This window comes from Phyllostomus hastatus, unplaced genomic scaffold, assembly GCF_019186645.2.
Source record: "Phyllostomus hastatus isolate PE091 unplaced genomic scaffold, TTU_PhHast_1.1 phas_scaffold_78, whole genome shotgun sequence".
NCBI classification, from domain to species: domain Eukaryota; kingdom Metazoa; phylum Chordata; class Mammalia; order Chiroptera; family Phyllostomidae; genus Phyllostomus; species Phyllostomus hastatus.
Window position 1 is genome coordinate 77,937,741 of NW_025334041.1, and position 26,556 is coordinate 77,964,296.

Sequence of the window (26,556 nt, forward strand, 5' to 3'; positions counted from 1 at the left end):
TCTCTGAGCAAATGAGACATGATACGGGAAATAGAAGAAGGCTGATGGACCCACTGTCTCTGAAGTGACTGTGAGACTGGAGAGTTTCTGACCTGGGTAGGCCCTCCTCCTGCATCATCAACAGCTCACTCTCCTCACACAGATAAAGACACAGAAGCCAAGTAGAAAATGACCTGCTGGATGGAAGTCAGGCAGCTGGGTGAGGTCAGTATCCCAGGTTCCTTACATCCATATTAGGGGATCTGGCCACAGCCCCAGAATGTTTGGGAGACCAATAAAACATGATGTGACACCAGCAAATTAAAACTTCTTTCTCAGCTATTAAAATCCCCAAATAACTGCCATGGCTGGTGTGGCTCAGTGAACTGAGCATTAGCCTGAGAACTGAGGGGTTGCCAGTTCGATTCCCAGTCAGGGCACACGCCTGGGTTGCTGACCAGGTCCTTAGTGTGGGGTGTGTGAGAGGCAACTGCACACTGATGTTTCTCCCCCCTTTTCCTTCCCTTCACATCTCTCTAAAAATAAATAAATAAAATCTTTTAAAAAAACCCCAAATAACCATGTGACCTTGTTTCAGCCCTACCTCAGGGGCTTGAGTGGCTCTGAAGAGCAAGGTGCATCCTCATTTGGTCAGGCCCAGGATTCTTTAACAAAGTGGGTGACTGAATCTGTCCCAATGCAATTTTTCCCATATCAAGATATGTTCCGTATGAAAAGTACTATGAATGTCAGTCACTGATGATTAAGTGTATTGAATGTTATGAGCTATTAAACATAGTTAGAGACAGTAATGTGCCACCTTGCAGAAGGCACAGATCATTAAGCATATGGATTTTAAATATTTCAGCTGTAGCCATTTCCTGGGTTGGGAGGAGAGGGTATAAGGTAATTTTGCATTGTTGTAGCCAGAAAAATCATTAAGCTGCAATATGGCATACTTCACAAATGAGGTCTTCACAAAGACCCGTTAAACATACAATACCAAGAGTCATATTCCATTAAAAGGGGATTATTGCCCTGGGCTCGAGTACAGTGGAATACCATAAACTTGGAAACAATAAACAGTAATATGCTAAGCATGAGAGAAACATGGAGTACAGAAGATAAATACAGAACCCAATGTCACAATATTTTTATAAAATTAAGACAAATATTGATGAACATGTAAATGTTATTGTGCAATGAAAGCGTTTCTGAAATAAGTATACTATATCAAAAATATACTATTGTAAGAAATTGAAGCAGACTATGTCATTCAAATCCTAAAATCTGACCATTATGGAGTATTTTTTGCTTCCAAACCAGTAAGGAAAATGAGTTTTCTCCATAGACATAACTTAATTGAGCTTTAATTTTATAGCACTGTTTACCAGGTTCATGATACCAATTACTTGGAACACTTTTTGCTTTGTTTCTAGTTTTTAAAATGTGTGGAAGAGTTTTCTATCCATAATCAACTCTTCTCATTATGAGGATTGTTTCTGTGTTTTCATTTAGCTAGAGACTACTTTAGAAAAAGTTGCTTATTTTACAGTCTGGCAATTTCAAGCATAGTTTATTTGCAGCTTATATGGTGCAGTTCATATAATGTGCTTTTATTTATGCTTCCTATGTGCTTTTCTTTGCATTTATTAGTCAGCTGATATGAAATCAGTGGTGCAACCATTTTTTTTAGTTGTACTAATGACAAATTTGAAATACCATAGTAACATGCAAATATATTTGTACACAGAGTCTCAAGATAGCCTAAAGGGTATAAAAAAGCTTAAATTATATGGACTAATTTGGGGATAGTCAGTTGTGAATTTGTAAAATCTTAACAGAAACAGAAGGTTACTAAAAAAAAAAATAACTGTAGTGGTAAATTGCAGCAAATCAAACTCAAGAGTCAATAGTCCCAGCTTCTGGTCTGGCCTCTGCACCTAGTTGGCTGCATGACCTTGAGCAAGCCATGTAAGGCTCTTGATACTTGTCTTCCTTTATTCCTCTAATGGGTAGCTTTAGCCATGTCTCTGAGAGATGGCAGAGACCGCCTACACACTGCCACCCCACCAAGCTCCCCGGTAGATTGATAAAGGGCAAAGTATAGAAGAGAATGTCTCAGACAAATGCACTACTCATTGTTAATTAGCTCCTTGGTCCCATACTGGGCAGGTCTGGAACAACAGTGAGATTTCAGCGTCTCTCTCTATCCTCTTTATATCAAGCCCTAAATGAAAAGTGGCATTGAGGGCTCTAGGGCCTTTTTCCCATGGGTGATTCATTTTTCTCAGGTATCCAAAGGAAAGAAATCCCACCTTATCATACCAGTGTCATGAAATTGGAGGGAATAACAGAGAAACAAAAGAGAAAATCAGTGCATTTTAACCTTTACTTTCCTTCCATTGGAAATGTGAACCACTAGCTCTGTCAAAATCATGTATAATATCCAAAATGTCAGGAAACAAAGGACAACATTTTTTTTAATTTTCTAATTAAATTTACAAATAACATGCTCAATGTTTTTCAACTTCCAGACATCATTTCTTCTAGAGAACATAAAAACTTAAAGCAATAAATCAATTGTTCAACTGAAGAAAAATAGGATAAATGCACTAAATAAAAGCAGGATTTTGGACAGTCTTTGGTCAGTTGGACCCATCCTCAGGCTCCAGTGCCAGCCTCAGTCTTCAAGCCTTTTTCAGGCTGCTCCCAAGCAAAGGGGGCCCAGTCTGTACTTCTTAGTGTTTGTTTCTTTTAAAGCATAAGAGGAAAATTTTAATGAAATACTTGAAAAATTGCCCCTACATCCTTGCCGGTAAAGATAAGTGCCCAGCTCCTTAGTAAACATACTACTTGCTACAAATTAATAAGCTCATGTTGAGAGTATGAATTTAACTTCCCATGTAGGTCTGCCTATAGAGAGAGAGCATTCTGATCATGCTGAAGCTAGTATTCCACTCTGCACGACAGCATAATGATTAATAAACTAATACAGAATTTTAAAGCAACTATTGATACATGATATTTAAATTTTACATCACCTGCATATTACTGAGATAGAGAGATGGAACAGCAATTGCCCTGGGGCACTGCTGGGAGATGTCTGTGCTAAGTATGGGAACTAGTTTTGAACAATGAAGGGAAGCTGATCTTCACATCAAAAGAAGTTTAAAGGAAAGGTTGGTAAAGAAAACACTGATGTCAAAGAACCTGTGGGTATGAAGAATTTAAGAGACAGAGGCCAAAGCTTTATGAAGCACTACCTGGTTTAATATGCAATTTTTTAAGCCATCTTCAAATAGTGTTTATGAAGTAAGAAGTCAGTCATCTAGGCACATTGGACAGGAGACAATGGCAGCCCAGGCTGATTTGGTCTGAGCTCATGCAAAGGTCACCACCTGGTTACCTGGGTCCTAGGCTGTTACTAAAATGGAAAAAGAGGCTGGTATGAACCTACCATGCACCCTTTCCAGGATGCCCTACAAAAACAATGGGCAGTTTACTATATTTAATCCTCAAGACAGATTGTAGGTTCAATAATTTTTAATAGACCTATTTGTTATTTTCACACAATTCCAAGTTAAAGAATCCTTTCAGCTATAAATGCACGGACATGCAAAAGCTTGTGACATAAACCCCCACCAAATGTGCCCTATTTAAACACTCCAGCCAAGCCTTTGCAGGAAGAGATGGCAAAGCCAGTAAATGGAACCATTTACAGAATTTAGCCTTAAGGTTTCTTTTGCTTCCTGGGCTGCTACACATTCTAATTACATTTGAGAATCCCCAAACCTACTTATTTTCAATAATCAACAGACGCAGGTTGAAATCATTTCCAAAAATGGCAGCATTGCAAAAAGCTATTGGTCCCACTCTATGTGGATCTCAATGTAATTAATGTTACCTCTCACTTATAGTTGTCTTTAGCTCATCTCCTTCTTTCCCAGAGACTATGAATAGGCAACTACATGATCTCAAGAGCCCTTTCCAATTTTGGAAACTAATGCAAAATACAGTAACAGCTATTATTTATAAAATGCCTACTGTGTACCAGGCACAATGTTAAGCACTTTACATATATTATCTTACAATAAGATGGATAACATTATCTCCATTTCAATGATAAAAGAAATTATGGCTTAGCTTAAAAACACATCAATTTGCCCAAAGTCAGCTTTAACTCTAGGATTTGAATCTAAGGCTGCTGGACTTAAAGTCTGTGATCTTATAAACCTTGATGGTCCAAGCCAAAGGTCTACTGAAAAAAAAAATCTAAAACACAATATAGTGATGATAATGATGATAATAACAGTGATTATAGCTAATCCTGACATAATGCTTATTTAATGTCACATACTGTTTTAAGCATTGCATTTACTCATTTAACCCTATGAAAATTCAGTGAGGTAGGTACTATTCCCATTTTACAGATAAGAAAATTGAGTCAAATAAAGATTAATTAATTTGTCAAAGGCTAAAATAGCTAGGTAACAGAATAAGGATTTGAACCTACAAAGTCTAACTACAGATTTTGGGATTTAACCAATTCTCAGATAATGTACATGGTTACATGTCAAACAAAAGAAAACAAAAAACACAGTGACAAAAATATGGTTATAACAACAATAATAGGGTTAAAACACTGATGGCAAAAGTCCATGTCTTCAGTTATGTTGTGGCAGTGTTGTGAAACTGGTGTTTAAAATACAATTTGGACATTAAAATAATGCCCTCATGTACTGTAATTTTAAAGAACTAGGACAATATTTAAACAAAAAATTATGAGAGGTAAATAAAGTAGGAAAGATATAGAAAGGGAAGAGAGCCTGCACCTCTCTCTCCCTGTAAAATCAGACATTAAGCACTCATGCACATTGTGATTCCTGGATGTCCAACCAACGATACTGTGGCTACCACATGATCAACCCCAACTCCTTTTTTTCCTAATTTAGAGACAACTTCAGAAACTTCTTTATCCTGCAAGCAGCCAACTTTCCACAAGTAAGCAAAAACAGGACTTACTTTAGATGGTAAAGTTTAGCATTGCAATGCCTCCTCCAGCCACCGTTTCTTCATTAGGAATGTAGATACATCTAAAGGGCTGCTGACTGAGCATAAAAAGGATATGTATTTTTTTAGGGGTTCATCAAAAACAACAACAATAACCTCACACAGACAACAGTATGGTGATTACCAGATGAAAATGGGGGTGGGGAGAGGTAGAAGAGGATAAAGGGGGATGAATGGTGGTGGAAGGAGAAATGACATGGGTGGTAAACACAATACAATATACAGGTGACGTATTATAGAATTGTATGCCTTAAATCTATATAATTTTTTAAAGATTTTATTTATTTTTAGAGAGAGGAGAAGGGAAGGAGAAAGAGAGGGATAGAAACATCAATGTGTGGCTGCTTCTCACGTGACCTCCCACTGACCAGGTCACGGGGACCTGGCCGGCGACCTAGGCATGTGCCCTAGATTGGAACCCATATAATTTAATTAATCAATGTAACCCCAATAAATTCAATTAAAAATTAAAAGACCTGGAACTTTTTGGGAAATAAATAAAAGCACAGCTGATAGTAGAAGAAGAAATCAATAATCATCTATAAAGATTAATCTGCTTTGAACCTATTATGCACATATATACACAATAATTATAAACCAAAAGAAGCAACAATAAATAACTAACACTTCATCACACAACAGATTTAATCCTTTGAATTCTCACCTTCTTAAAAAGTACACATTTGGCAATTCCCACTGTTAATTTAATATTATCTATTAGCTGCCTTCTATTAGAATTTGTAACTCCTCTCAGTCTTAGGCTTATTAACCTTTACACATGGCAACTAAAATTAAAAGTGAAAATGTTAATAGTATTAATACTCTTCTAGCAAAATATTAAGTAATAAATTATCCATAGGACAAGCTCTTAAAATAATTGTGTTTTGTTTCTGAAAGAATACCAGTGAAGAATCTGGGCTCAGACTTCTTGAGCTTAAGTTCTAGTTCAGACATATCTTTTCCCTTGTGTGACCTTGTGCAAATTACTTAACCTTTCTAAGATCATCATTAAAATGAATAAAATCACAAGCCATGTCAAAAATCTAGTGAAAAAAAATGAGAGGATGTTAAAGACTGAATAGCAACAAATATTATTTTCAAGACACATTTAAATGCATGTAAAACACAGCAAACATCCTTATTAATGGGTAATACCTGAGCAAAAGAAAAAAATGCAGCCTTGAAATCAAATGGTAAATTGATTCTGGAGCACTGACAATCTTAGTTATCTTCAATCTCAATAGTTAAGAGGTTGGTTTTAATGACCACACATGGGAAAGAAGAATGTCTTGACCCTCACAAGGAGTGGGACTCTAATGTTGTCCACACAAAATAAAATTTGGATTCTTTAAGTGTTGTGTCAGTGAAAATAATAACTAGAAAAATAATTATGTGTCCCTTGGCAAACAGAAATGGAAAAAAACAAAAAAAGAACAACTTGCTATACCAGTTTTAAAAAAATAAGGTGGTTTCATTTATAATGAATAATGATATTCTGTAACCAGAGTGCTATCCTCATGTATTTGTAGGAAACTGATTTATACTACCAGTATATACTGGGAAATAAGATCAGAGAAATTATTTTAAATATGGTTTCAGAATGCTGGTGTCTTGGGGTCCCTATCAGAAGTGAAATCAAATGTTTTTGGAAGGAAGCATAGGGCTCTCTCAAATAAAACCTCATAAAAAATGAGTATACATTTCAAATATAGAACACTACGGATGTGCTGAGTGGCAGAATAATGATCTTAAAGAACTTAGTAATTAAATTAAAGAAATTAATAATTAAAGAACTTCAGATAATGGAACTATAATATATAAAATATACAATAAATATTTTAAAGTATTTATATAAAATAAAAATTTGAAAACACAAATTAAGAAAATGATGACCTGAGCCAATTAATTTTTCTTTAAATAAAAATTAAATCTCAAAGGAAAGACTAAATAATAGATTAGATACAACTAATAAGAAAACCAGTGAAGTGGAAGATAGCTGAATTTACCAAAACAAAACACAATAAAAAACCATATAATCAAAGAAATTACACATAAGCAAAATATATGCATAGATAAGATTTCTAATATAAGTGTAATCACAGTTAAAAGCAGAGGGCAAAGAGAATGAAGTTCTGTGTGAGGTTCTTGTGAGGTCATGGCTGAGAATGTTCCAGATTTCAATAAATGCATGAATCCTCTGATTCAGGAAGGGCAAGATACACCAACTAAAATAAATAAAAGGAAGTTCATATCTGATCATTTCATAGTGAAACTGAAGACAATGAAAGCCAGAGGATCTTAGTGTAGCTAGAAAGAAAGACAGAACAACTAGAAGAAATTGTATTGACAGCATCCTTCTCAATGGTAAAATGAAAGCATAGTATTTTCAGCGTATTAAAAAAACAGGCAAACTATAAATATACATCTAGCTAAAATACTTAACTAAGAGCAAAATGAAGAGTTTCAAAAAAATATGAGACAGCTTAATGCCAAGCACCTCTACTAAAGGAAAATGAAAATGTATATATATATCATGAAGAAAGACTGAGATTCAGAAGAGAATGAATTTAAAAGATTAATGAAATAATATGTATAAATAACCCAGTTTGTGGCTAGTCCATAGTAAACAATACAATATGGTACCAAGTAATAATACCAATAGTGGTGGTGACACAGCAGAAGTAGCAGTCATTTGTAATAGCATATTTTCTAGAAAGATGTCTAATGATGGTTTTATGGCGTATAGTCTCTAACTTCCACATTATACCTAATATCAGCAGTGGGAATCTATCCTACCAACATACATGTGACTTCAACATCTAACCTTGCCTTCATCTGAAATTTAGATTCTAAGTGGAATTCATGTCAAACTACCAATTTGATCTCCTCAGTATTTTAAATATTTACACAGTCCCCACAATTTCTAAAGCCATTATCCTAACCAAAACTCTTAGCATAATACCCAAAACCTTACAAGAGTTCCCAGCCAGTCCTGGTTTCTATGCTTATACTCTTTCTATCCATCCAATGCTCAGCAGCAAAAATTGTCACTAGTCATAGCATGAGAACACTATTATAATCATTAATCAGAGTACATTCTTACATTAAATCAAGAACTCTAATATATAGTTTTAAAAAATTCTACCAATTATCCTCCCCCTTATCCATTAGTCAGACATAGCCTCTTAGTGCTTTGGTTTATACTACACTCTGGTGTAGAAAATCTTCTAGCTTTACTAAAGCATGACACTCTACTTTCTGCCTTCACTCTCCTGCTCTGCTTTCTCTACCCATCACCTGCCTGCAGTCTTTTTTTCATGGTCAATTTAAGCACCGCTTGTCTATACTACTTTGCATTCCCTTGGCTATAGAAGCTAGGTTACATAGTTTTGTTATTCCAAATAATACTCTGTATTTTAAATCCTCAATTAAATATTAAACTGAGCTCAATAAGTATAATTTTTAAATTGATTTCATTTTATTCATTTCTAATCTTTAAAAATATCAGTCTAATAAATATAGCATAACTCTATTAAATGAAATCTTATTTTTTCACTATTCTGGATAACAGGGAAAAGACCAATCAATATAGGGGACTTGATCAAGTAATATCATAATATATATTTAAAACCGGTCCTAATCACAAACATCTTAGAATAAATCGTGCATAACATTATTCTTTTTCTTTTAAGCTTGGCAATTTTCTAAAAATAAAATCAACTTCCTTTGGAAATTACAAAGGTCTGAACAATAAAGCATAAATCTTTTAGAAGACCTGGGTTATTTCCCCATAGACTAAACCTGCATTTTCAAACATTGATTTTTTTAAAAAACACCTCTTCCCACTTTCTAACCATAAATCAGGAAGGGAGACTATATTAGGGACTGGGGAGTAAGAAGATAATGAATGGGCTAAGAAAGAAAAATGTTGATCCCTGACATTCTCCCCACATACATCTAAAAAAACAAAATCACACAATGCATCTTCCCATCTACACCGCTCTGCCATCATGCTCAGCATTGGTGAATGGTATGTTAAGGCGTGAACTGTGCCCCCCTCCCAAAAGATACATCAAAGTCCTAACCTCCAGTCCCTATGATCGCAGTCTTATTTGACCCTGTATAAATGTAATCAAGTTAGGATGAGGTCAGACTGAATTAGGGTGTGCCCTGATCCAATATGACTGGTGTTCTTACGAGAAGAGAAGAGACCAGATAACAGACACTCAAAGGGAGAACACCAAATAGGGACAGTGGCAGAGACCAAACTACTAAAGCTGCAGGTAAAGGGACACCAAAGGTTGCCAGCAAACCACCAGAAGCTAGGAAAGGGAAAGGAAGGATTATCCCCTCCAGATTTCAGAGGGACCATGGCCTTGCCAACACTTTGATGTTGGATGTCTGGCCTCCAGAATAGTGAGATAATACATTTCTGTTATTTGAAGCAATCCAGTTTGTGGTAACTTACCTTACTACAGAAGCCCTAGGAAATTGACAGAAAAGAAGATAGGTGTAATCCCTTTGTGAGAAATATTGAATTTTAAAAACTATTTTTAATATATCCTGCAATCTCAGCTTTGGTTGTTAGATCAGCCTGCAAGATGGCCCACAAGAGTTTGGGCAGAAGTCATTGAAATTCACTCTCAGTAAAATTTAGTCATCCAGGTACCAGCTTTCCAGAATCTCAAGTTTCTCTCATGACTGCTGACCCAAAAGTAGGCAGGGTTGCAATGTAACCAATTTAAGGAGTGAAAAGCACCCTCCCTGAGTGCTGAGGAAAAGAGACATATTGTCAAGAGGATCTGATGCTCCAAAGATTAAATCCAAAGGGCTCTGAATGGCTGTCACACTGTGATTGACAGGAGTTGTCTGAGAAAAGCCTTCCCCTCCATGCAGGGCTGGGAAGTAAGCCAGAAGTGGCAGGAAGCAGAAGAAACAAGAAATGGGAAAACTGGAGATCTGTAATGGCTGCAATTAGAAATGATATTAGAAATGATGCTGGGACAGTGAGTGAGCAGTGGAGACAACGTGGGGAGTCAAAGATGGAGGCAGTTCTGTAGCACGGCACGCTCAGGCATGTATCTTTAGGTCTCACCTCTAACAGCCTCACTGTCCCTGAGACACACAAAAGACATGGGTCAGCTTGGCAGCATGTATGGGCAAATACATAAGGTGATGCTGCCTGAAAGCCAGTAAAATAGGTGCCCACAGGAGCAAGCCAAGCTAAGGGGATATGAACCATGCAGTAGCTCACTGTACTTGGTAACTATGGTAGTTGCTCCAAAGAAGACTTAAAAATGACTGAAATGTTTCATAATTCCCCTGCCTTTCTTGGCAGATTGATTTTATACACAAATTTCACTGCTATTCCAAATATAAAATTGCATTGGTAATATGATTGAAAGATGAAAACCAGATCCATCAATGAATTCAGTAATACTTGTAAACATAGTGTGCTAGAGCCCTCAGAGGGCAACTGCTGGCCGTATTCCATGATTCTGGCCCCCCATGGCACGGTCAGTCACCAGGTTAGTGATGTGCATCAAGACAAACAAACACACACATAAAGATGGAATTTTTACTTTTATTTTTGTCCAAAATTCCAATAAATGTCAAACAGTAAAAAGTTCTTTATACACAGATCATAGCCTAGTGTAATATTTGTAACGTACCTTTAATATCCCCAAAATAATACTAGTGGTATTTGTTGAATTATACTCATACTGAGTATCCATTATATGCCAGGTACTATGCTAGCCAATAATGATAGTGCCAACAATGCTTAATGTACATCTATCTCCAAAATCCCTAAGGCCTACTAATAAATAGTTATATGTAATAAAAGTTTTCCCTAAGGCTACTGAGAAAACTGAAATGACAAATAATAATGAAAAAAATGTTAAGTCAAGGCAGATGACATGTGACCAAGTGATGATTTCATAAAGATAAGAAATAGAACTTAGAAAGAAGGGTTTCTTTAGTATTTCAGTCATTGTCTAGAAAAAACACACTATGTATTCTACTTGCTGCACACCTATATGAAGAAAAAAAGACAATAATCTAAAATCTAATTCATGTCAGTTATTGTCCCAGGAAAACAAGTTCCAAGGCAACAACCAGCACTATATTCGATTAGGTATTCATCAGAAATGCAACCAAAATCCAAGTACAACATGAGGGTTCATGTTTATGATGAGGTCCCTGAGGCAGTAAAAAAATATTTACAGATAAAGTTTTATCATTATAGTCATTTAAAATGAAACAAAAGAAACTTAAACTATAAATTCCTAAGAATAAAACTAACTTAAAGGATAAAAACCTTTAAGGAGGAAATTATAAAAGTATTGAAATACATAAAATGAAACATGAGGGGACATTTGGAATTGCAAGGAGTTATTGTGTATGCCAGTTGCCATAACAACAGGCAGCAGAGTCTTTTGTCGAGAGCCTCCAACCTTTAGAAGGCAGGGCATCAACTGCCCAGTGAAAAAGGGTGAGTCCTAAGCCGGAGCTTACTGCAGAGCAGGTACAGGGTATCTGGTTAGCTTTTGATTTCCTCAATACTGATGCAATTGGGACTATCGATGTGAAGGAACTTCAGGTGTCAATGACAGCACTGGGCTTTGAACTCAAGAAAGAAGAGATTAAGAAAATGATAAGTGAAATTGATAAGGAAGGGACAGGAAAAATGGACTTCAATGACTTTTTGACTGCAATGACATAGAGAATGTGTGAGAAAGACACCAAAGAAGAAATCCTGAAAGCTTTCAAGCTCTTTGATGATGATAAAACTGGGGAGATATTGTTCAACAATCTAAAACCCATAGCCTAGGAGTTGGGTGAGAATCCCACTGATGAGCAGCTGCAGGAAATAACTGATGAAGCTGATGGAGATGGAGACAGAGAAGTTAATGAGCAACAGTTCCTACATATCATGGAAAAGATCAGCCTTTATGAAGATTATTCTCTTCTTTTCTAGTCCAAGCACACATAACTAGATTTAGTGCCTACTGCTGTGTGAAACCTGGTTTTTGAGAACATGAATCCCCCCTATATAACTTTAGTAACTACCTCAAATCTGTTTTACACTTTTGCAAGTGTTTTTCGACAGTAAAGTTCTTTGGGAGGTGACCTGCTGCTTACTTTAATTCCCCAAAGCAGAACCAAAGCACATTGGCGTGAAGGGTCTGAAAGCTCCCACCCACCTGCTGTTCTGCCTTGTAGCGCTTCTCTCTTCATGAGTTCCCACATTTGTGCCACCATAGCCGTGGTGTCTCTTAGACGGTTCTGATTTTCATTGATACTTGAGTGCAGCTTGCTCTTTTAAAAAAATCCAATGAACTTTCTCACTTGCATTTGGATGCATTTTGTTATTTGTTTGGTCTTTAAAATAAAACCCTTCTTATTTTGAGAAAAAAAACATGAAATGATGGAGAAATATACCCTCATAATAATTATAACTCAATATTTAAATATGGGAATTCTTTGCAAATTGATCTATAAATTTAATGCAACCATAATCAAAATCCCAACAAAGTTCTATTATAGAGAAATTAATAAGACAATATGAAAAGTCAGATTGAGGAACAAAGGGCCAATAAAGCATAACCAAGATGATTCTGAAGAACAACAAAAAAGGATGAGGTCTTGCCCTATCACATATCAAAATTCACTAATGAACTATGGCAATTTAGTCAAAGTGGTGTGTATGCAGAGACTGACCAGTAGGATAGAATGAAATGCCTTACAAATGTGACGTATGACAAATAGGAGAGAAATGAACTGTTCCACTGGTACTAAATACTGAGTATAAATAGAAATAATAATACAAGTAGATCAAATAAAAATCAAAGAGTAAAAATAACAAAAGCAAAATTTTAAAAAATTAATAAAAATATTTAGAAATATGTATTTATGATATTGGAATAGGAAATAATTTCTTAAACAAGACTCAAAACACTCAACAAATAAAAGATCAATAAAATAAAGTAAATTATAATTTTACAAATCTTTACATAAGAAAGACATGAACAAGTTGAAAATATTAGTAACTGACCAGGAGTACCTATTCGCAAAAAATATATAAAATGCAAAATTTGAATATCCAAAATATATTATTTTAGATGAAGAGGCACAAACAACCCAATGAAAAAGTAATCAAAGAAAATGAAAGATGGCAGGCCCAAATGCCTGATAAATGTACGAAAAGCCTGACAAAAGAAGTAGAATTTAAATTAACAGTATGATACTATTTTGTACCCATTAGGTAGGGGGGGAAAAACACTAAACACTTTGATGAAATTTAGCAAGGATGTTGAAAACAGGAAATCCTATAAACTACTAGGAGGAGTATAAATTGTTACAACTACTTTAGAGATTATTTTCACACTCTTTGGTAAAGGTGAATAGTACAGGCCCTAGGACTCAGCAATTCTATGTTTAGTCAGCTTACAAGAGGGGGAAAAAAGATCTAAGACAAATCAGTCAGTTATTGTCCCAGGAAAGCAAGTTCCAGAACAGCTCTAAGAGCTTATACCTATTTACTGGCTGTGTTATTTAACAATTATACTTCCAGGCATATTCCCATGAGCCACTCTTGTACTTGTTCTAATAAGTACAGAAAGATTTGTTTACTGCAGTTCTGTGTATTATCAGCAGATATTGGAAATGCCCCAAATGCTCAACAATAGTAAAATAGTAAATCTGTGCTTCCAATGGAATAATTTAATGAATTATAGAAAATCAACTATGTTCCTTTAGTTAGGTTAGAAAAATGTAATTTGGTAAATGATAGTTCCAGGATAATACTACTAATATAAATAAATATTAAAGAGATTTCAAGTAATAATATATATTATTTATGAATGGATTATTAGATTCATGGCAAGACTGCTCTACGGTAGGGGCTAAGAAAGAGAAAGAGATCTCTTCCAAGAACATCTGTTTCATGGGTTCGTAACTGGCACTAAGGGGATGACATAGTGCACATTAATGTGAGCACACTGGCTTTTCTGGGTGACATGCAAAGAAGAGCAAGAAATCAATACTTAGAAAGTGGAAAGATTTTCCCCACCAGCCCTCAGGGATAGTTTCAAGCCTCTCTTCGTCCGAAGACTGTGTTGTCTGGGAGAGGTAATGATTACTGGAATGAGTTCTTAACTGACAATTTTCACTAAAATTCACTGTCAGAAAAGGGAGAAGAGTGTCAAGATCATTGCTTTTGATCGGGCAAAGAGTCCGACAAATGGAGGCATTCCTGTGTAGTTAAGGGAAAGTAAAGTGAAAAGGTACTGCACTCCTAGGCCGGTTCCCAGAGGGAACAGAGGGCAGGAGTGGAGCTGGGGGCAGTGACATTGGAAGACAGACTCTTTCTGCTCACTATCTGCCCTAGGGCCCGAGTACCTTTTTAATGTAACTCTATTTTCAGTCAGAGCATTAAAAACTCTCTTGACATCCATGGAATTTGGTGCTACATATGAAGCTTTTGAGTTAATTCCCAAAATCTGATTCCACAAGACAGTCCATTCTTTGTGCTTGGTGAGCTTCCAAATTTATACATATATTAAAATGTTTACAAATTCACCTTTCCTAAGGAATTAATGTTGGCTAACATTTAAATCAGTATCATTTCCTGGAACCAAAACAAGCAAAAAAGGATAACTATAATCAGAGGCAGCAGAAGACAAAATACGGTTTAAAACGTATAAGAACCACATATACACAATGGTTGATGGAGAAATGGTTGGATAGACTGTTGACACTGGTACATCTGTTACTCGCACTGTTGAAGAACCACCTGGAGGGCCTTGTGTAGGCATGCAAGAAGCCTTCAACAAATGCTTATTCTGTTTAATATTCATTGAGCTCAGGAGTGCATGTGCTGTGACTGAATGCTGAAATGAAATCACGGACAGGCGCGCTTTGGTTTAGATGCATATGAAAACAAAGCGCCGATGCTCAGTCGCTCCCAGGGTCTCTTCCAGCAAAAACAAAGTGAGATACGACCAATGCCTGAACTATCTACATAAGGATAATGGCCAGAAACTGCACACCAGAAAACAGCCAAGTTCATGAAAGGAAAGGAAAGACAAAAACTAATGTCCATGCAAATCAAGCAATATTTATGAGAGAAAGCATATTTGTTATTTGGCTGCCATAAAATAAGCTCCTTCACTAAAGTTAAGGGGAAAGCATAGTGACAAATTGTTAATGTGGCAAATCTGCCATGCAGTGAAGAGCACAGGGTCAGTAAATGCTTTATAAAAGTGAGGGAGGCCTGAATCCAAGTCAGAACATTCACCACAGGGGAGTAATCAAGTATTGTTTCAGATAATAGCTATGGAACACTTTCAAATTCCTGTAGGTAGTGTGGGAGTGTTTCCTTTCACACTCTGTTGAACATTGAACGTGGCCATAGGCAAAGCAGGCCATCCATTTCAGAAATGTGCCAAGAGTGATGAATGAGGTTGAATTTGGGGTGCATCACAGAACTAGCAAGCACAGGGCCCAACTGAAAAGCCTGGTTAGGGAAATGATGACAGCCACTTTACTATAGAGCTGAAACCTGAGAAAATGCCAAGTGCTTTTAGAAATTAGTAAACTAAAATATGCCTGAGAAGATCATTGGAGAAATCTGGAAACGTGAAGAATCAAAAAGAAAACCAAATCAAACAAAATGCAGAAACTGTGAATCATATGCATGAAATTACTGGAATATTTGTAATGAATTAGAGGTCACAATAAGTAGCAGATGACAAGAAACACTGGAGTGCAAACTTTTATTTTTTAATTGAAAGGTAGAAGACTGAAATTGCACTAGTAATGTTTTTTAAAATTTTTTCAAACATGTGTACTCTTATGAATAAACACTGAGGATAAAAGAATCCAACTAGTCCAATGGGAAGAGGAATTAGAAATGAGGCATGAGGAAAGAGCCAAATTACCAATCACCTCGCATCAACCTTCATAAAGAAAAAACTGGAATGCTACTGAAATGAGTTATCATATGTCCACTATGATTTTAGGGTCGAACTGTATTGAGACAAAAATGTAGAACAAATTTCATGGTTCTTAAACTATGTAAAACAACACAGACAGAAAAATAATTTGTTTATCTAAAAATAAATGTTTAAAAACCAATTCTGGACTGTTAACATTAAGGAGCAGAATGATAAAAGGCCTTAAAATATTATAAATATGATTACTCTAAAGGTGGCTTAAGAGGAAAAATGAAAAAATTCAGAAGTAACTATGATATTCTTCAAGGAGAAAAAAAATAAACATTTCCCTTATTTTTCTTATTCTTAAATTTATTTAGTATTTTTAGTCTAAGTATTAGACCCAACATTTAATAGATCTTATAAAGATCTACTTTACTTGAGAAACTTATAATTCATTTATAAGAAGAAACCAGATTTTTTTTTCTGAAAATGATTAAGTACAGTATAGTAATTTAGCCTGTTAGGTTCATATTGACCAATGAGACAGAGTGATTTATGGTTTTCAAAATTATGTGTTGAAAAGAAAAAAAGAGGGGTGGGGATGAGGAGTGGCAATATGTCACCTTTGTAATTAAAAGCACTCAAAGACAAGCCACTTAACATAGTGCCTTTTTCAATTATCTTGAAATAATAATTTTTATATTTTGTAACATACACATTTTACATTATAGTAAGCTTGGCATTCTGGCAGAACAGAATAATAAAACAATGCCTTTGGAGACTCACAGGGTAACTTTCTGGGAAGTGTCAGAACACAGTAATAGGAATGGGCATCAGATCAAACCTGGGCAGGTGGAATTTAATTTGTGGCCTCCGTAAACACCAGGGCCATCCTTTTTACAGCCGGCATTTGTCATTTTGAATGGAAGCCTGGAGCTCTCGTTTTCTGCTTCCTGCTTCTAGACCAGCTTGTCAGGCACCTCAGGGGAGGAGCCATAATGCTTTCATTATCTTCCTGGGGTAGATCACAAGGTCAAGTACAGGTGAACATTAAATAAATGCTCTAGAATGATGAGAGCCAAGATCATGCCTGGACAACAGTGTGAAGTAGAAAAAAGTTTCCCTTGGGAGTCCCAGGATTCTTGTTTTGGATTTTTTTTTATTTAAAGATTTTATCCATTTATTTTCAGAGAGGGAAGGGAGGGAGAAAGAGAGAGAGAGAGAAACATCAATGTGCAGTTGCTGGGGGCCATGGCCTACAACCCAGGCATGTGCCCCGACTGGGAATCGAACCTGCGATACTTTGGTTCGCAGCCCACACTCAATCCACTGAGCTACACCAGCTAGGGTTGGTTTTGATTTTTATAATTTTTGTTTCTTCATTTCTTGCCCACACCACTTCCCCTTTTAGGCGTCCACTGGCCCACAACTGGTTACCACTTACCTACTCACTCACCCACTCCCCTACATAGCCAATCCTGCTGGGCACCAGCCCATAGCCCCCAGAACTTCCCTTTGCCTTGCACACTGCCTTCCAAGTCAGCAGCAGGACTCTGCCCGGGCCTTTTTCTGGACTTCAGAGTAGAAGTGGCAGAGAGATAATTCACTTCTACATGCACTACCAGCTCATAACCAATGACAGACAAGAGTTGATATTTCTTGCATAAATATTCCATTTCCTTTAGACGTTTCAGTAGGATCACTCTGAGATGAGTTTTACACTGTGTTTCAGAGGTTCAGTGATACAGCAGAAGCTGTTGTTGGCTGTCTGCCCATGTCTGTCTCTGTCTTCAGTTCCCTGTCAATGTTTTCTGGGATCATCTCCAAAATTAATTACTTGTACTGGAATCCTTCCTCAAAGTCAGCTTCTGGGGCAACAAAACAGACATTCTCCAATCAATCTGGTATCATTAAATAATGGAATAAGGTCATATATACCTCAGCATATATTTAGACTAGCACATTTTGCCTGAATATTTCGTGCATATTGTATCTGAAGTTATCTATGTAAGGGAACACAAACTGTAATTGTTAAAAAGACATGACTAAGCAGGTGAATTGGAGGCATTTTACGGGAGTAGATTATTCACATAAGGAATAAGCAGTTTCCCACCGTTTCTCCCTGCAGAGCCATCTCTGATCACCAAAAGTAAGATTCAATTATCTGAAATAAGTATAGCATGTTCTTTTTAAGTGGTCAGATGTCAATGGTCTTCATCCTCAAGCAGAAGCTGGCCTCTCAAAAAACTGGCAGGGGTGGGGGTGGGGGGGTCCAAAATGTTTCACTGAAGCACATCAGTGAACCCAGCAAGTATAGAGGCAACTCAGGTTGAAGCTTTTTGACAGTTTCAATCAATCTAAACAATGTTTTCAGTTTGGGCAATTTAGACAACAACCCCAATTCAGACCAGTGGTTTCTTAGTCTTAAGTGTGTACCAGAATCACCTGGAAGGCTTGTGCAAATGCAGAATTTCTGATTCATTAGATCTGACGTGGGAAAGAGAATCTGCATTTCTAACAAGTTTTCAGGTGATGCAGATGTTGTTTGTTGAGGAATTGCGCATTGAAAATCATAACTGTAGTCAATTTTTATATTCTCCTTTCAAATATTGTGTCTTTAAACTCAAAAGACTCTTCTGCACTACCTTCAGTAAACACAGCCAAGAGTAGACACCTTTTTTTGCTAGGATTTTCCTCCCTTTTGATTTACTGGCTGCCTGAAAGGCATTGCATTACTTCACAAGTGATCCTTAGCATAGTTTTTTCCGTATTCTTTCTTGCCAGCTAAAGTCACCTTCTCCTTTAAGCCATCACTCTATATAGTAAAAGTAAGTTCTCCACAATCAGTCACCAACAAAGGTAATTTTCTGCCAGGCAACGAATATGACAAATATGATCCCTGCAGTAAGCTGTATTAGCATTATTTTGTATGTGCTAGTTTATAAATGAGCATAAATAAAATGCTGTAGTAACCATAATGATTATATCTCAAAAATGTTGCATCTTAGAATTCATTGGCAAAGATAGCATTCAGCAGTATGTTGAAAGTGTTGTCTTTTCCATAGAAATAAGATACCAAAAATAAGTTAAATAGACCTTTAACTTATTTTAATATAACAACTTGAAGAGAAAAATTATCAAATGCCCAAGATCTTTAATAAAAAATCAACTGATGCAAAAGGTTATTACCTTCTCATAGCTTCCTTTTAACCTCATATGTAAGTCCCTGCTTATACTCTGTAATGTAACACAATGTATATAACACAGTATGACTAAAAGGCAATTATACAGGAAGAGATCAACAAAGAAAATAATGTGCAGAAAGCATTTTTTAAGATCCAGAACATAATAATGTTTTAGGTGGACCAGATAAACGTTATAAAAATAGCCCTAACCAATGTGGCTCAGTTGGTTGGCCATCGTCTTGCACAGTGAAAGGTCACCAGTTAGAGTCTTGGTCAGGTCACATACCTGGGTTGCAGGTTCAGTCCCTGGTTGAGGTATGTAGAAGAGGCAACCAATCAATCTTTCTCTCTCACATTGATGTTTGCCTCCCTTTCTTTCCCCCACCCTTCACCACTCTCTAAAAATAAATAAAAATCTAAACAAATTATAAAAATATATGCTTTATTTGGTTTTCAGAAAATAATGTACTAATACCAACCTGTTTTGATAGAACCTAATTATAGATACCCTACATAGGGTTGCTGGTGTTCACACTCATTTCAGACCCTTTTTTTCTCTTATTCCTTTGCTTGTATAATTTCTTACTTCTCTGATTGAAGCATAAGATGAAAAATAATTATGCCCAAGGCTATAGAAAAATATTTTTTCTTTCAAGATCAGGAACAGAGTTACCTTATCTATAGAAAAAAATATCTCTGTGTGTGTGTCCATTGTGAAGCCTAGCTCTTATCCTAGTTGTCTCCTCAGTATTGATACCACCAGACACACTCCTGGCCATCCACCAGGTTCACTGCTCTTGTAGGAAAGCTTTGTCAGTTTTATTTTAGTATCAAGGAAATGGCTCCCCACTCTCCTAGGCCTGCTAACATCCTGGACGACTCCTTGTTGGTTTTCCATCAGCAAGCCAATAAAAGCTTTGCCCAACTTTCAGCACCATTCTACAAAATGTCCTGATTGATTATTTGCCTTTAAAAAAATTACAATCTAATTGTCTTGTGGGTAGTTTTGTTTAAACTACTTTAAGCTACCAAAGCATTATGAACTTCAGTCTTCCATGCTCAAGAAACTATATAATTACCATAAGAAATGTCATGTGGCTTTTGCCATAAGCTCAGATGTCTGTAATAGAGTGAACAGAAACTCTAAAGCCAATTTAATGATTCCTCATTGTCTTCCTGAGTCTGGACATGATCCGATTATCTCCTTTCATTGAATTATGCCACTTTTTAAGTCCAACTGAAAGCTTGTCCCAATAAGTCTCTACTCTCCTTCCTTGAGGCTTGTGTTTGGAGGTGATAACACATAAACTCGGAAGGAAGGCAGTACACAGAGCACTCACTGAACAGAATGAAGAAGGCTGAAGGCAATGGAGGACACTGACATTTCTCTAATAAATCTCTCCTATAAGCACATGTGCATGCACACACACACACACACACACACACACACACACATTTTCCTCATTCTTGGCATTATGACTTGTGGCAGCAAGGGACATTCTGAGCTTTATTTCTCAATGGGTCCCAAAAAACACATGAATAAAAATGATAGTGACTACAGATGCTCCAGGAGGCCTTGAGTACTTAGTTTGGATGAGGTCAAACCGCCATTGTCTTAGATCCATATAAATGCTCCTACTCTAATTACCCAGACCTTGGAACTGCAGAGGAAGCTAAGTCATAATGAAAGATAAATCCCCTCTAGTCTATTTGTACCTGACAATGTCCAGACATTTGTCTCTGATCCAATACATTCTATCTCTTGTTGCATTCAGATAATCTCATCTGAATATTTATCAAATTCTTCAATGGGCATAAATGTCACTTAGCTTTCAACACTTTTTCTCAAAATAGGACTTATGAAAGAAATGTACCATGTAAGTAGTCACTTATAGAACCTGGAGGGCTCAACTAATTACCATGTATTTTTTTCTTTTTACTTTGTATTAAGTAATACAGATGTTCAGGGTGATACATGGATTAGCATTTCTAATATCTAATTATTTTTATTTGCTATCATATATGTTACTTTGTATCTAGGATATGTTTAATAATAACTTACTTGACACCCCCAAAACACAAAGGCTAAGAGAGAGAATAGCATTTATAGTTCTTCCATCTCAACATAACATTGTAATATCACACAATATACAGCCAAGCAATATTATATAATGATATCTTGATATTTATACCTTTATATTATGGTAAAGCAATCACTCACTGGTCCAGATTAATAAGAAGTAGATATTTATGTCTTTCACTAAATGTTGGAGATACTTAGGGCATGTTACATCAACAATCTAAACCTTATCTATGAAATTCAAATTTACATTATTTATACCATTTTTTTCTGGATTATAGAGTCATCTTAACCCTAATTCTGCAATGAATTTTCCATTCCATCCTCCTTCCTACTGCTCAGACTTAATCCACACTTTATCTCCCTCCTTTGAGTAATGGCAGTGGTATCTCAGTTGCTTGAGCCAGATAATTGAGGCTCATCTTTCATTTTTCTTTTCCCACTCATCTTTCATACTCCATAGAATCGAGACTCTCCTTAATCACTACCCTCACCATTTTGGACCACCTTACATATCACCTAGAATATTTTTAAAATCCTAACTTGTACTTCACTATTTCCCCTTCAATTCAGTTCCAACATGGCAGACAGAATATTCTTCTAAGATGTTAAAGCATCATTATCTGAATGTCTTGTAATAGCTTCTATTGGAACTTAGACTGAATCCCTGCCATGCTGAATACATGATTTGGCTGCTGCTGTCTCCTTCCACCTCACTTTGTTTATCTGTATCTTGTTCTTTCCCTCTGATTTCAGCCACAACAACCCCATTTCACTTACTATAGCTCTGCAAGGGCTTTCCTCCTCAAGACTCTTACTGCACAGGCTGCTTTGTCTGCCTCAGAAGCAACTCTTATCCCTGTTCTCATAATCAGCTCTCTTTCAGTCCTGAAGTAACATGAAAGCTCACCTCAGACTTGTAGTTCTTGGCCATCCTCTCTGAAGTAATTCCCTCCTGTTATTTACAACCTTAGTACCTCATTCATTTCATTTACCTTCAATGCCCCCTTACTTTTTGTTTACTTGTTCAAAATCTGTCTCTGCTTACCTGGCCTCAAGTTCTTGGAGGGCTTGGAGGGTAGGAGCTATTTCTTTTTTTTCTTCTTTTTACACTTTTTAAAATTTTTATTTAAATTGTTCTTGCAGTACAATTTTCTATCTTTTACTCCAATCCCAGCCCACCCACCCAACCCTCCCCTCCTCCCTCCCATTTCCACCCACCCCTAGTTTTTATCCATGTGTCCTTATGCTCATTCCTGTAAACCCTTCCCCTTTTCCCCTGAAATTCCCCTAAAATTTCCTCTCCCCTCTGAACACTGTCAGACTGTTCTCTATTTCAGTGTCTTTGGTTACATCGCTTGTTTCTTTGTTTTGTTGTTTAGGTTCCTGTCAAAGGTGAGATCATATGGTATTTGTCTTTCACTGCCTGGCTTATTTCGCTTAGCATAATACTTTCCAGTTGCATCCATGCTGTTGCAAAGGGTAGGAGCTCCTCCTTTCTTTCTGCTGCATAGAATTCCATTGTGTAAATGTACCATAGTTTTTTGATCCATTCATTTACTGGTGGGCATCAAGGTTGCTTCCAACACTTGGCTATCGTAAATTGTGCTGCTATGAACATTGGGGTGCATAGGTTCTTTTGGATTGATGTTTCAGGGTTCTTAGGATATAATCCTATCAGTGGAATTGCTGGGTCAAAAGGAAGATCCATTTTTAGTTTTCTGAGAAAATTCCATACTGTTTTCCATAGTGGTTGTACCAGTCAGCAATCCCACCAATAGTGTACTAGGGTCCCCTTTTCTCTACAACCTCTCCAACACTTGTTGTTTGTTGCTTTGTTTATTATGGCCATTCTGACTGGTGTAAAGTGATAGCTCATTGTGGTTTTAATTTGTATCTCTCTGATAGCTAGTGATATTGAGCATCTTTTCATGTGTTTCTGGATCCTCTGTATGTCCTCCTTGGAGAAGTGTCTGTTCAAGTCCTTTGCCCATTTTTTAATTGGGTTGCTTGTAGAAGCTATTTCTATTAAGGTCATGGATACCATCTGTTGCCAGGAAAATGTTAAGCATATAGTAGGTATATAATAAAGAATGTAATATATTAATGAGTATGATAATGCTGATAATCATAATAATATCAATATATTAGCATTCAATAAACTGTAGACACTGTTTTGTATGCATTAATTCATTTAAAAACATAAGTATTATTACCATCCTTTTCTGCAGCACAGAGGTTAAATAACTGGCCTAGTCATAGAGTAGGCAAGCAGTATAGCTGGGATTCCAATCTTTGTCTTCAACTCCACCACCAAAGCTCGTCATCATTCTGCTAGGCTACCTGCTAAAATGTAATGCTGAACAACGATCAAGGAATCCAAGGGCCACAAAATAATGTATTCCATAAAAATATAAAAACAAAATGCAAGTATTCACACAGGCCAAGAAATTTTAAGGCAAAATACATGTAATACATTTTTTTTTTTGCTGATTTAGACAGTTCATCTGAGTCATGAAACACCTCAGCACATCGTGTTGATTATTGGGCATAGTAGTAGCAATAGAAAGTAGGATATGAGTCCAATCTCACTTGACCCTGTGGAACAGTTTATATTTGGAAAACCTTTTGTATAAGATCATTCAGACAGATTTTCACTTTTACATAAGTTTCCAAGATAATGGCAGCTGTTTGACTAAACCAGGCTAGACTTTTTAGAAAAAAAGAATATTAACAATACTAGGTAGCTTCCAGGCTTAATCACCATTGGGACAGTGGGACTATTCCTTGAAAGGTAATCAGGACATATAAGACATGGTTTGCACTGTTCTCAAACTGATATCTCATCCTAAGGTTGGTTGTGATGCTTGAAAGTCACCAACCCCAAAGCAGCCCATAGAAACACTCATTTATTGGTTTATTCAGCTCCTAAAAGTTATTTCCAGCCACAGTGACCTATGCTTGAGGCATGATAACTGTAAAATAAATTGGAAAAAAAAAAAGGAAAGGGAAGGTGTTTGGCCTCCGGATAATTCAGAGAAACCATATCTGGCAACAACAAGATGTGAAAATAACATTTATCAGCATCGAAACTGGACTCCAGGGCAATCTGAGATAGAGACAATTATTTGGGCTCTCAAATGTTCCAAGTTTGAAGTATGGTAGGTAGCTTGAAAAGAAAGAAGGCTCTGCCTGGTTTTATTTCTCCCTAGTTGCTTTTCAAGATCTTATCTCATTTCTTTTCCCTCTTTTAAGTGTGATTTCTGTCTTCTTTCTTAAATAAACACAGCTTCCTAGACTTAGTACCATTTGGCTTCTTGAAAGGTCTTTACATTTAATCCTCAGGGGTAAACAAACTTCTCCAATCTCTCTAAACAAGACTGAATATAAAACCAGGAATAGGTTGCATGTGGGAGGTGTGATGGGGGAGGGGTTTGAAAATGATAGGTAACTATTTCCTATGTGATTTTCTAAAACAGATAACAACACATACAACATCTAAATCATAACAGGGAAAACATGATTAGTAGTTAAATAATGAAATTCTTTAGGGTTACAATTGAACAGGAGCTTGACCGCATAGTCCATGAACTTTTAAACGTCTACCCCTGTCTCTTCTGACTTGTATAAGAGCTATACTATACATATACTCCATGAGATGGGTTGGTTCTATCGCTTTCATAGTTCACATTCATAAGATTTTACAATGTAAAGCCTTTTTAGACTTTCATAGACTTAAGATATATTACCCGATTGCCTGTTATTCTTCTATGCCCTACACCCAGGCAATAAAACCGTAAGTAAAGACAGACAAGGCTTAGACCCTGATGATAAAGTTGTGATGAGGACAAGGGCTACACTGCCATGATGCTATAAAGGGAGGACCTGACCCAAGTAAAATTGTCAAGGAACTCTTCTCTGAGGAAATGACATTTTACAGACACCTCAAAGATAAGGAGGAACAACTTGGATCAGGCAAAATACCACCACCCGGAGAGGAGAGCTTGTCAAGGTCAAGTGGATGATTGCAATCTGAGTACAGATGGTAGTGGGCGAGGGGTGACATGAAATATATCTTAAGAAACAGGAAAGAAAGACATCACACATGGTCTGGTAAGCCACACTAAGCAGTTTTGTCTTTATCCTTAAAGTACAAGCAGACTCCTGACATGTTTTACTTCAAGAGGCCAGGAAATGAGGTGTGTGCCCTGGGTGGGGTCCTCTGCAGGGCAGGGAAAAGGCCATGGGGGCCTGAGAGGATGTGGGTAACCCTGTGAGGAGGCCCCTTGCTCAGAGAGCAAGCAGTGATTTGGACTAGAAGGTGCTGAATGATTTGAGAAATATTTAGGAAGCAAAATGAACCAGACTTGGGGGCAAACTAGAAATCAGGACAGAGGGAGAGAAGATGTAGAGAATGACTCCCACGTTATTACAGTCCTCATGCCATTTAATATGCATCCTACTTCAGTAAGAGACAGAGGTGGTTAAGGCAATAGCACGATGAAAGTGCTATACTATCAGATTTTGTACTAAATATAAGTATTTATATTTGCATATTGGAATGAAGTACTTCCTTAGGTTTAAATTTATTTCCCCTAACTAAAGTAGTGTTTTCAATTAATGACATTCACTGAACTAAATTAGCAGCACAATATATAATGAGCTCATTTATAATAACTTTATGAGGAGCTAAAAGCACTGAAGTTCTTTTATATGTAGAGAAATAATATTAGTTTCTTAAACATTAATTTTTCTTTCATTAATCATTTACCAAGAAGAAGAAACATTTAAATCAAATATCAACACCCAAGTCACTAACAAGACACCTCTCGTTACTGTAACTATAACTTTCAGAAATAAAGCTACCGAAGGATAGGCAGATAATCTGTTTTGAAGAGTAACATCTAAGTGGTTACAATAGCAAAAACATCATATTCTTTTATGTGGAATAAATTAAAACAAATTATTAGTGGAAAAGGTAAAAGAAAATCTATTTTAAGGATTCAGTTAACCATTGCTATGCTTCTTTTTTTAAGTTTTAGTTTACAAAATATATACAAGACTAAAACACAGCTCTAGGCTTCAGAGTCTAGCAGACATCAATTCAAGTTACTCTCCAATGTGGTAGGTGTAGAATAAATTCCAGCTGAGTAACATCCAAACCAAGCTCTTGTTCTACAATCTCCACATGGAACAAACCCTTTGGTTTCCTATTTGTCCATCGTATCTTATTTTAAAAACTAACTTCACAATCATTTTTTCCAGGAAAATTACATGTATGGCTTTCTTCCTCTATATT

At 36.5% G+C, this 26,556-nt stretch overlaps 1 protein-coding gene and 1 pseudogene across 4 annotated transcripts in view; one reads left to right on the forward strand and one right to left on the reverse strand.

The window, feature by feature from the left end:
• Positions 1-26,556, reverse strand: part of CTNNA2 (catenin alpha 2) — a 1,104,880-nt gene that overhangs the window by 778,668 nt on the left and 299,656 nt on the right. The window lies entirely within an intron of this gene.
• On the forward strand, positions 10,458-12,031 carry LOC123812100 (annotated as a pseudogene).